The sequence below is a fragment of the Periplaneta americana genome, chromosome 2 (genome assembly GCF_040183065.1).
Source record: "Periplaneta americana isolate PAMFEO1 chromosome 2, P.americana_PAMFEO1_priV1, whole genome shotgun sequence".
Taxonomy (NCBI): Eukaryota; Metazoa; Arthropoda; class Insecta; order Blattodea; family Blattidae; genus Periplaneta; species Periplaneta americana.
Window position 1 is genome coordinate 106,560,546 of NC_091118.1, and position 11,195 is coordinate 106,571,740.

The 11,195-nt window shown below is 36.3% G+C and overlaps 1 protein-coding gene and 1 non-coding gene across 7 annotated transcripts in view; one reads left to right on the forward strand and one right to left on the reverse strand.

The window, feature by feature from the left end:
- Positions 1 to 11,195, forward strand: part of LOC138694481 (cytotoxic granule associated RNA binding protein TIA1-like) — a 1,343,307-nt gene that overhangs the window by 105,377 nt on the left and 1,226,735 nt on the right. The window lies entirely within an intron of this gene.
- TRNAT-CGU (transfer RNA threonine (anticodon CGU)) lies at positions 10,969 to 11,041 on the reverse strand. The gene has a single exon. It is a non-coding gene; the product is annotated as a tRNA-Thr (tRNA).

Below are 11,195 nucleotides of genomic sequence, written 5' to 3' on the forward strand. Positions count from 1 at the left end.
ATATCCGAAAAATTTAATATGGAAATCTCCACTGAGAAAACGAAATCTATGACATTTGCTAGAGAACCTATCAGATGTAAATTAGCAATAAATAATAGAAGTTTTAAACAGGTTACTTGTTTTAATTATCTCGGAGTACAAATTACAAGCAACAGAAACTTATCAGAAGAAGTAATAACACAAACAAGGAAAGCAACTGCCATATCAGGCTACTTAAGAGATGTGATTTGGAAAAATAAATATATGAATATTAACAGTAAAATAAGAATATATAAAACCTGTATCAGACCATTTTTAACCTATGCCACTAAAACCAGAGCGGAAACTAAGAAAACAAGATAAATGATGACGACTATAGAAACGAAAATATTAAGGAATATAGTAGGTTTTACACAACAGGATTAAAAACGAAATAAAGAAATAAGAAACATATGTCAAATACAAGAAGTGATAAAATGGACCAATGAAAGGAGGAAAGGGTGGAAAGGTCATGTTCTAAGAATGACAGATAATCGTTTACCAAAAATCGCTTTGATGGAAAAGCCAAATTTAATTAGACCTATAGGACGGCCACAAAACGGCGGGAGGAAAATTTATAATTTATTTAGATATGTATAACACAGTTAAAACACACAGGACTATGTCCTGAAACAAGAAGAAGAAGATATATACCAAGTCAGAAGTTTTAAATATTTGGGAAACGTAATTGCAGATACAAGAAAGGAAGGGATAGAGAATGACGTAACTAAATGCAACAGAATTAATGGAGTTACAAGTAGGCCCTATAAACAGAATTAAAAAATGAGGAAAGATTTGCTCCTAAGATTTCACAATATAGTATACATACACTAAGTTTATTGTAAGTGTATGTTGTGTGTTAGGAAAGCTGACATACTGTATATACACACACGCACACACACAATATAAATATTTCTGCACGATATATCGCTTGATGTGATCGCCTTTAACTAATTTCTGATAGTGCAAAATCACAAGCAAAACAAACCGCGCTCCGCTGGTTATGGTAACTTGTTCTCCTTGCCGACTTGTGTTTTGCCGCGTACACAACAAATATTTTTATATTGCCCAGCCTATAAACAAACATAATTCCCACTAATTCTAACCTGCAGTTCGCAAACACACCCACTGTGTTGTGTATTTATTGGACTTCAGAGCTTTATGTACCCTCCATGACATCCAACTGTTAATCTCGTTCATGTGTCTGGCTTGCCTGAAAAAGTATCTGTAGCATTTTCCGGCTCTTTCCCTCACAGGATTTTCGATTAAATTTTCTCACTTTGAATTATATTGGCTGTTTTCTATTTAGGTGCTGATCAATATATTGGTACATCTAAGTAGATGTTTATTCTATATTGGTTGTAGTACTATACAGTACTATACTATTTGAAATGCCACTGATGTACCTCGGGCGGTAATTTGGAGCTGCTCTCAGACGTGTGTTCGATTCCCGTTTGCATTATCTGGTTGGGTTTTCTTCGAGGTTTTTCACAACTGTTATGCTATTGTTGGGTAAACCTATGGCGAATCCTCGGCCTCATCTCACCAAATACTATCTCACTGTCATCAGTTCCATCGACACTGAATAGGTCTAAAGAAGTATTTGATAAAGCATCGTTAAATAACTGACTAAAATAAACTACTGAATGTGCCTTTTACGTGAATGCCTGTCTAGGATTTTAAATTTTAAATACCTGTAGTAACATTGTGACGAACAAGTTCGCATTCCGGTCGAACTCCATTAGACTTATTTCATAACATTCTCCGAATGCTGGTCAACAACGCATGGATAATGCTGGTCCAGGAAAGAGTGAGGTTCCCTGCTTCTAATCTCGATGCTGAACGAACATCAGTTCCGTCAGCCGGTGTCTACAAGGTGTCTCTAAATTAGACCGACAAAATTAGGGAGGAGTTAGATTAGATAACCTTCGTGGAAGCATATTTTGTTAATGAACCCATGGTCTGCGACGCTTCGTTTCATTGCAAGAAAGCGGGAACGGATAATCACTCTTTTCAGTCCAAGAGGGGTGTGTCATTACCACTGTCACTCGGTTTGTTTACGTCAAGAGCCCAGTATCATTTGGCATCGATTACAGCACGTTTGTTTACTTCCATTGGTACGACGTCTTGTTATCCGTGTTATTCGTCTACGTAGTTCAGTACTTGCACTGCACTCATTCTGTTGTAATGTTCAGTACAGTTTAATGCTTCGTTGGTTTCGTTTTTCTGTACGTATTTTTTCTTTGTTTGGATTAACACACAGAACCATGTGACACAGAATCGCTTGTTATTTGCACATACATACTTACTTTAACCCTACCTGTAGTTCCTTCTTGCACTGAAACGAAGCGTCGCAGCCCATGGGTTCCTTAACAAAATATGTTTCCATGAAGGTTATCTATCTGCTCCCTAATTTTGTCGGTCTAATTTAGAGACACCCTGTAGGTGGAGGGTAAAATTGATTACGCTTAGTTGTTGTGCTTCCTATATAGGATATTGTATGTATAACATATAATAGTCTAAGTAATATCACATACATACATACATACATACACACATACATACATACATACATACACACACACACAGAGGCACACGTACATATGTAATTGAAGATCGCCTTTTACTTTTTTACTATGATGCTTTTAACTTTTATCGCTTTATGTGCATGTTATGAAAATTAATTTCATTGCCACACTTTCTATTCAATAGACCTACTTCTCGTTTTAGTTTTCAATCATCCTCATTAATTTATGTTTTGTTATTCTATTCTACATTACCGAACAGAAACTGAATAAGGATTCAAAATATTTTGAGAAATTATAGCCTACATATTGCTTTCCGTCTTGCATAATTTTTAATGTTTATGCTCATTACTTTCATTTCTCTCCCACCACAAAGAGTGTATTGAAGGGAAGGAGCTGATCACGTTGTGTACACGTATAATTGTAATTAGATGAAGAATTATTTCAGTTTAGCACGTAAATTGTAATTATTTTTCGCACGTAAGTTAGTTCCTATGTATATAATTAGCAATTATATAAAGACACTGAAATATAATTAATTGAAGTGAACGCCATTACTTTAATTGCTTATCTTCAAAGAGGCGTCATAAAATCGAGTGAGGAGCGCTCGTGCCTTTGTGGCTGAGTTGGACGGTATAGATTCTTTGAAATGGCGGTACAACGCCAGGTCTGAATTTCCTGTTGATGTCGCCTGCGTCTGCAGACGTAGATGCAACGTTTCCGGGACGTCACGTATATCCGTTGTATTATGAAATGGCCTGTTTGTAATACTAGATGGGCGTCGTGTTACACAGAGCCTCTCTCGGCTACTTCTTGCATTATTCTCCTTCTCTCTCTCTCTCTCTCTGTCTTAAATGAGTCTGATTAACTGGATAAAGTAGATGTTGTGTTAGCGAGGTTAAAATTATGAAATGTCAATACGTATCTGTTATTGATATATAGGTATATGAATACGATTTAGACGTACCAAAACAGATAGTGCCAGTTTTCCATTCGAGAGATTCTATTTCACATCCTTGCAAGTACAAAAGAAATTATGGCCAAAATAACGTGATTGGATGGGGATCATTAGATTAAAATTCTGTACTTTGTTCACTGGTTTTTCTTACTTTTTCTGCCTCTTAATTAGTAATATTAGATATGATATGATCTTTATTATAGTTCACAGACAAAGTACATACAAGTAATCAATTAAACCCTAACATTACACACTTTATAATTTTTACACAAAGATATACTATTATTTAAATGCAATTTCTACATTTTAATTATTTAATATACAAAAAAATTGTTTTATCTTGCACTTGCGTTTAGTAATTAGTAATATTACAACCGTTTTGTCTCTCACTTATTATTCAGTCCACATGTGTATTTGATTTACTATTTTAGACGTCATGGTCCGCCTTGATATTTCTTCCACAAAACTTGTAATTTTTTATTATCATTGGTTTATTCTTTATAGTTCATTCACATATTTTGTTCAAGTTGTTCTACATCCAAACTTTTTTCAGGACCACTTTAAGTTCATCTTTGTTGTCATAGTCATCAAATGAAGTTTTGGTTTGTTCCTGTCTCTTCAGTTATGAAGTAGGCTACTGTTTTTTTTTTGTTTGTTTTAATCATTTTGTCAGCTTCCACTATCTTCTGATATTCCTTCCTCAGAAATCCTTTATATTTAATTCTTTCAGTCTTCAGTTAAATTGAACGTGTTTATCAACTACATTATTTCAGATTTTTAATCTTAAAATAAATGATTTCTCTTCAATGAAAGCGCCCAGTTATCACAATGAAATAACTGATACGATAAATTCGCATAATTTTTTGTTTCTCTTTTTCTTGTATTTCCTCTCTCTCTCTCTCTTTCTCTTTCTTTGTCTCTTTTTCTCTTACACTCTTTTGATTTACGTTTATGAAATTGTTGTGTATACACACACACACACATACACACACACTTATGGCTTTTAAGGAGCCCGCATTTTCATGCCGCCCTCACATAAGCCCGCTATCGGTCCCTATCGTGTGCAAGATTAATCCAGTCTCTACCATCATATCCCACCTCCTTCAAATCCATTTTAATATTATCCTCCCATCTACGTCTCGGTCTCCCCAAAGGTGTTATTCCCTCCGGCCTCCCAACTAACACACTATATGCATTTCTGAATTCGCCCATACGTGCTACATGCCCTGTCCATCTCAAATGTCTGAATTTAATGTTCCTAATTATGTCAGGTGAAGAATGAAATGTATAGTATATTCAGAATCATTCCTCTGATTTTCCTAAGTTTATATGTTCAATTTATGCGATTTTTATGAAGAGGCCTATTTTTTATTTTGATGGCTCATAATTCGGTGCTATATACATGATATATTCCTTCTATGATGTGGACATAAAATTAAATAATTTCTACACGTGATATTTACATTTAAAGAAAAAACGTACATTAAAACATTTCTAGAATACTGAATGTTTTTACGTGTAATGCCCTTATTGAACGTACAAATAATAGAAAAAATTAAAAGATTTATTGGAATGATTTCTTATGCTGATGTAATCGACTACAGTAGCCATTTAAATGTTTGCGTCATACGCGATAAACTCAACAATGTGAACCAGTCCCTTCCTATACAAGGAAAGTCCACGTACATAGTCTATATAATTTACTTGCAGGAGTTTATTGTAATCCATAGTCAGAGATTGCAATATATTTAAAAATAATGTTATTCAGTTTGCTTTCACGTGAATGCAAAACAGGCGCGTTCACAATACATGCGTAACTTCAGAAAGTAAATAAAAATTTGGCGTTACTCACGTACTGACGGATAAATATAACAATGTTTACGGAATATTCTCATGTGCTTATAGCATGCCGGTTAATTATTGTCAGTGGCTCAAAATGAGTTCTTTGTTTGTTCTCTTATTGTTGATAGTACATTCTGTTTTAATGAATCACTGGTATTTGAGGATTGACTAGCTTATCTCGTGTGCATAACATAATCGTTCATTAGACACGTTTAAAGCTTACAGTGAATTGTATTTATTTCCCCTAATTCTATTATTCAAATTACTGTGTAGACGTTACATGCGATCATAGGAATTTGCTGAATCTTCTGTCATTATTCTACAATACATTTACTTATAGACGTGTAAGATATTCGTAACACTGACTGAAACTGTTCATTGTTCGAATCAGAACGGATGGATGGATCAAATAGCCAGTCCCAACTGTAAAGTTCCTGAAAATTATCTTCCTCCTCAACATTATTATCATCATCAAGCAGAAGATTTTTAGGCACTAAAACAGTTGAAATAGGCAGACAAAATAGACATTCAAAATTCTAGAATATGCATTTAAAAAGGCACTAACAACTTATAATCGTTAATGGCTAACACGACATTAGCGTAGCATTATACACTAGTTTCTATAGGAATGCCATTATGGCAGGGAATAACTAAATATCCCTCCAAGTGTTGTAATGAGAACTGATGTTTCTTGTCTGTAACAATGTTCTGAAATTGGGAGAAACTCCTCTCCACTTCACATGAAGTGATGGGGACTACTTCAGGGATCCAATCTCAGTTGGGAACCATACCAGTGGGAACGCACTAATCTCAATGTTTTTTCCAATCAGTGCTTTTGATGACTTTTGTTTTGGCATATGTCAACGGTGTATTTCACGTATTACAGCAGAAACTGAACTCCATACTCAACTAACGAACTCACAAAACGAATACATAGTTTAAAACAACTACCCCAGTCAACTACCACCAATTCACGCGTCTATCGAAATACATTTTTTCTTATTGCTTGATTTTAAATTATTCTATTTCCCTTCGCTCTGGTGGCAGTAAAATGTAACAGATAGAATTATCGATAGTTCTATATCACTGCCCTCTGTTGGATAAAAAAGAAACAAATTACAGATTCAAAAAATATCGATATAATGATCAATAAGTTCAAGTATAATAAATAACACGGATATCTAGGCAACGTTTAGGCATTTATAAGCAACTAGGCATTTACTAATGAAACAGGAAATTATAGGCATTATAGAATTCGCATATAATACTCACAATGCCTTAAAATGGATAAAAGCTTGCGCCTTCAGGTTAAGGATTAAATAGGCATATAGGCATAAATCCGCAGCTTAATCATCATGATAATATATTATGGAATCTTTCGCTCCGTTTCAGCACCTTCAGTTAAGGAATATGAGTCAATACTGTGCATTCATAAGTAGCGTAAGTCCTCGTCACTTGGTTAGCATGATGCAGGAAAATTGGTTAAGATAACACAGACACAAAAATATAGAAAGACTTACGGCAGTACTTTTGAGAGAAAGATAAATCTTCAATTCTCTGTCAGAATGGATCGTAGGTCCGCTGGATTTGTAGCTTAAAACACTATCTCTTTAAGCATTAAATTATTTAAAACGACAGAAATTATTAACTACAAAAATGTTTTAATGTTTAATTAATTTTAAAATATGAAAAAAAAAATATATCCAAGAGATGTGTGATCTCTATACTTAGCGTTATTTCAGTATTGTCAGATCCCTCTAGTTCTAAAGTCGGCTTTTCATCTCTGTCGTATCCTGTGGTCAGGCTCTTTGAGGGAAAGAAATTCAGGCGTGTCCTGAAGAGGTAGTATACTGCGCAACTGTTACAAAATGCAGTATTCGGTTCTCGAATGGCAGGTGTTCATGTCTATCAAACAGGCGACCCTAAACCCGGTCATATAGACGGGTCGTCCGCTCAGCTTTACGGGTCCGCAGAGACCCGTTCAGAGCGACATCCAGCCTTTGTGACAAATGCTGCTCCTTCCCTCTGCAGCTAAAATTGTGTGTCATTTAAAACCTGTCTATCAAATCGTAACGTAAAGGGTTTCTTAACTCCACTACAATAAATTATCACCCCAGTCCTCATCTTCACCAATAATCTCCATCGTCATCTGATCATTCTGTCTTATCACCACAATTATCAAAATTGTCAAAACTATATTATAACTACAGCATCGTTAAATTTATCACTGCCACAATTTTTGTTATCACCTTCATCAGTAGACCTCGGATTTTTAGGCTCGAATAGGATAGGTTGCAACACTTTTATTTAAAAATCCCTAAATGTATGCAACACGAGAAACTGTCGAGTCATGATATTGCCTAAAAGTAGGTGCATTAAAGATCGTATGGTTCAGCCTATGCTAAACGAACTTAAAAATCCGAAATGTGCTCATCAGTAGTGATCACTAACATCAAAACTGCCGTCATCGCCGTAACTATGAATCATCGTCATCACCAACATATTTGTTATCACAATCATTGTTATTTATAATAACACATCATCATTAGCCATTACTGTTGCTATAAATAAAATTATCACAATGAATTCACTACCACCATTGACAATAATAATTTCCATTATATTCGTTATCGCCATTATCATCAGCCATTACTATCACCACCAGGATAATCAATCACAACTGTCATTATCATCATCACTGTCATTAACATGACTATCATTACCAATCAACACTCTCAACATCATCATGAATGACTACCAATATGATCATTAATCCTAACCATTATAGACCTAATCAAATCAGCGCTCCCTTCATGAATCTCCATGTTTATGTGAATCACCACTCATTCATCGGTCACCATTCTCATCATCAATCACCACTCTCTACATCAATTACCATGCTCATCACCAATCACCACTTTTACCATCAAACATAATGCTTATTACAGTTACCACTCAATGACTATGTTCATCACCAATCACCGCTCCATTTATAATCATCCTTGTCACCAATCACCACTCCTTCTATGGATTATAATGCCCATAACCAAACACAATCTCTGTCATCAATCATTACTGTCTCTATCAATCACAATGCTTATCATCAGACAGCGGATTTTCGGTCCCTAAATAGCGACAAGGGGTCACGTCTCTTGGCGTACGAAGGAAGCGCAGCAATGAGTTCAGTGACATCCCTGTAACTGACGTAGGCCTACATCTGGCGTTCAGTATTGGGACCGAAAGTCCACTATCTCCTTATCACCAATCACCACTTCCTCCATCAAACACCATTTTTATCATCATCTATCACCGCTCCCTTTATCAATCACCATACTTATCATCAGTCACTACTCCCTATATTAATCACAATGCTCATCACCAATCACCGCTTCCTTCATCAATCACCATACTTATCAACAATTACTACTCATTCTATTAATCACAGTGCTCATCATCAATCACCGCTTCCTTCATCAATCACCATACTTAGCAACAATTACTACTCATTCTATTAATCACAGTGCTCATCATCAATCATCGCTTCTTTCATCAATCACCATACTTATCAACAATTACTACTCATTCTATTAATCACAGTGCTCATCATCAATCATCGCTTCCTTCATCAATCACCATACTTAGCAACAATTACTACTCATTCTATTAATCACAGTGCTCATCATCAATCACCGCTTCCTTCATCAATCACCATACTTAGCAACAATTACTACTCATTCTATTAATCACAGTGCTCATCATCAATCACCGCTTCCTTCATCAATCACCATACTTAGCAACAATTACTACTCATTCTATTAATCACAGTGCTCATCATCAATCACCGCTTCCTTCATCAATCACCATACTTATCAACAATTACTACTCATTCTATTAATCACAGTGCTCATCATCAATCACCGCTTCCTTCATCAATCACCATACTTATCAACAATTACTACTCATTCTATTAATCACAGTGCTCATCATCAATCACCGCTTCCTTCATCAATCACCATACTTATCAACAATTACTACTCATTCTATTAATCACAGTGCTCATCATCAATCACCGCTTCCTTCATCAATCACCATACTTAGCAACAATTACTACTCATTCTATTAATCACAGTGCTCATCATCAATCATCGCTTCCTTCATCAATCACCATACTTATCAACAATTACTACTCATTCTATTAATCACAGTGCTCATCATCAATCATCGCTTCCTTCATCAATCACCATACTTATCAACAATTACTACTCATTCTATTAATCACAGTGCTCATCATCAATCACCGCTTCCTTCATCAATCACCATACTTATCAACAATTACTACTCATTCTATTAATCACAGTGCTCATCATCAATCACCGCTTCCTTCATCAATCACCATACTTATCAACAATTACTACTCATTCTATTAATCACAGTGCTCATCATCAATCACCGCTTCCTTCATCAATCACCATACTTATCAACAATTACTACTCATTCTATTAATCACAGTGCTCATCATCAATCATCGCTTCCTTCATCAATCACCATACTTAGCAACAATTACTACTCATTCTATTAATCACAGTACTCATCATCAATCATCGCTTCCTTAAACAGACACCATCCTTATCACCAATCACCACTTTCTCCATCAAACACCATTTTCATCATCATCTATCACCGCTCCCTTTATCAATCACCATACTTATCACCAGTTACTACTCCCTATATTAATCACAATGCTCATCACCAATCGCCGCTTTCTTCATCAATCACCAATTACTACTCATTCTATTAATCACAATCCTCATCATCATCGCTTCCTTAAACAGTCACCATCCTTATCACCAATTACCATTTTGTACATCAATAATGATGCTCATCATTCATCACCGCTTCCTTCATCAATCACCATGCTTATCACCACTCAACACTTCATCCATCAAACACCATACTTACTGTACTGTCTACCTATATCAATCGCCATCCTTATCACGAGTCCACACCTGTGGAGTAACGGTTAGCGAGTCTGGCCGCGAAACCAAGTGGCCCGGGTTCGATTCCCGGTTGGGACCAGTTACCGGTTGAGGTTTTTTCCGGGGTTTTCTCTCAACCCAATATGAGCAAATGCTGGGTAACTTTCGGTGTTGGACCCCGGACTCATTTCACCGGCATTATCACCTTCATCTCATTCAGACGCTAAATAACCAAAGATGTTGATAAAGCGTCGTAAAATAATCTACTAATATAAAAAATCCTTATCTCGAACTACCGTTTCCTTCATCAATCACCATACTCATCACCAATCACGACTCCGCTGTTAACTAGCGGTTGTTGTCAGGGTAGTAGTTCACAGCTCTGCCAATTAACATGGAGTTGCTGGTCATCCACTGCGGTCTCCTGGTTCTTTTTCTAGTCTATGAGGCGCACAATGAGCCATTCGCGTGCTTTATTAGTTGTCTAGACAGTTACTAGGGAAGAAGAAGAAGAAGAAGAAGAAGAAGAAGAAGAAGAAAGCTCAATTTTACTGACGCAACTGACATTTTTCTACGTAAAGTTCAACTGTTATGATCTTACAGAATATGTCTGTTACGGTAACAGTTAATATTAGAGGAGACAAATTCGCTCCAGCGCCGGGGATCGAACCCGGGTTCTTGGTTCTACGTACCAAGTGCTCTAACCATTGAGCTACGCCGAAGTTCAATCCACAACACCGGATCGAATCCCTCTCCTCCAGTGTGTTTCCCTTTGTGGCCTAACTCCAAGTTCATGTATGTTGACACTGGAAAAACACTGGAGGAGAGGGAATCGATTCGGTGCTGTCGATTGAACTTCGGCGTAACTCAATGGTT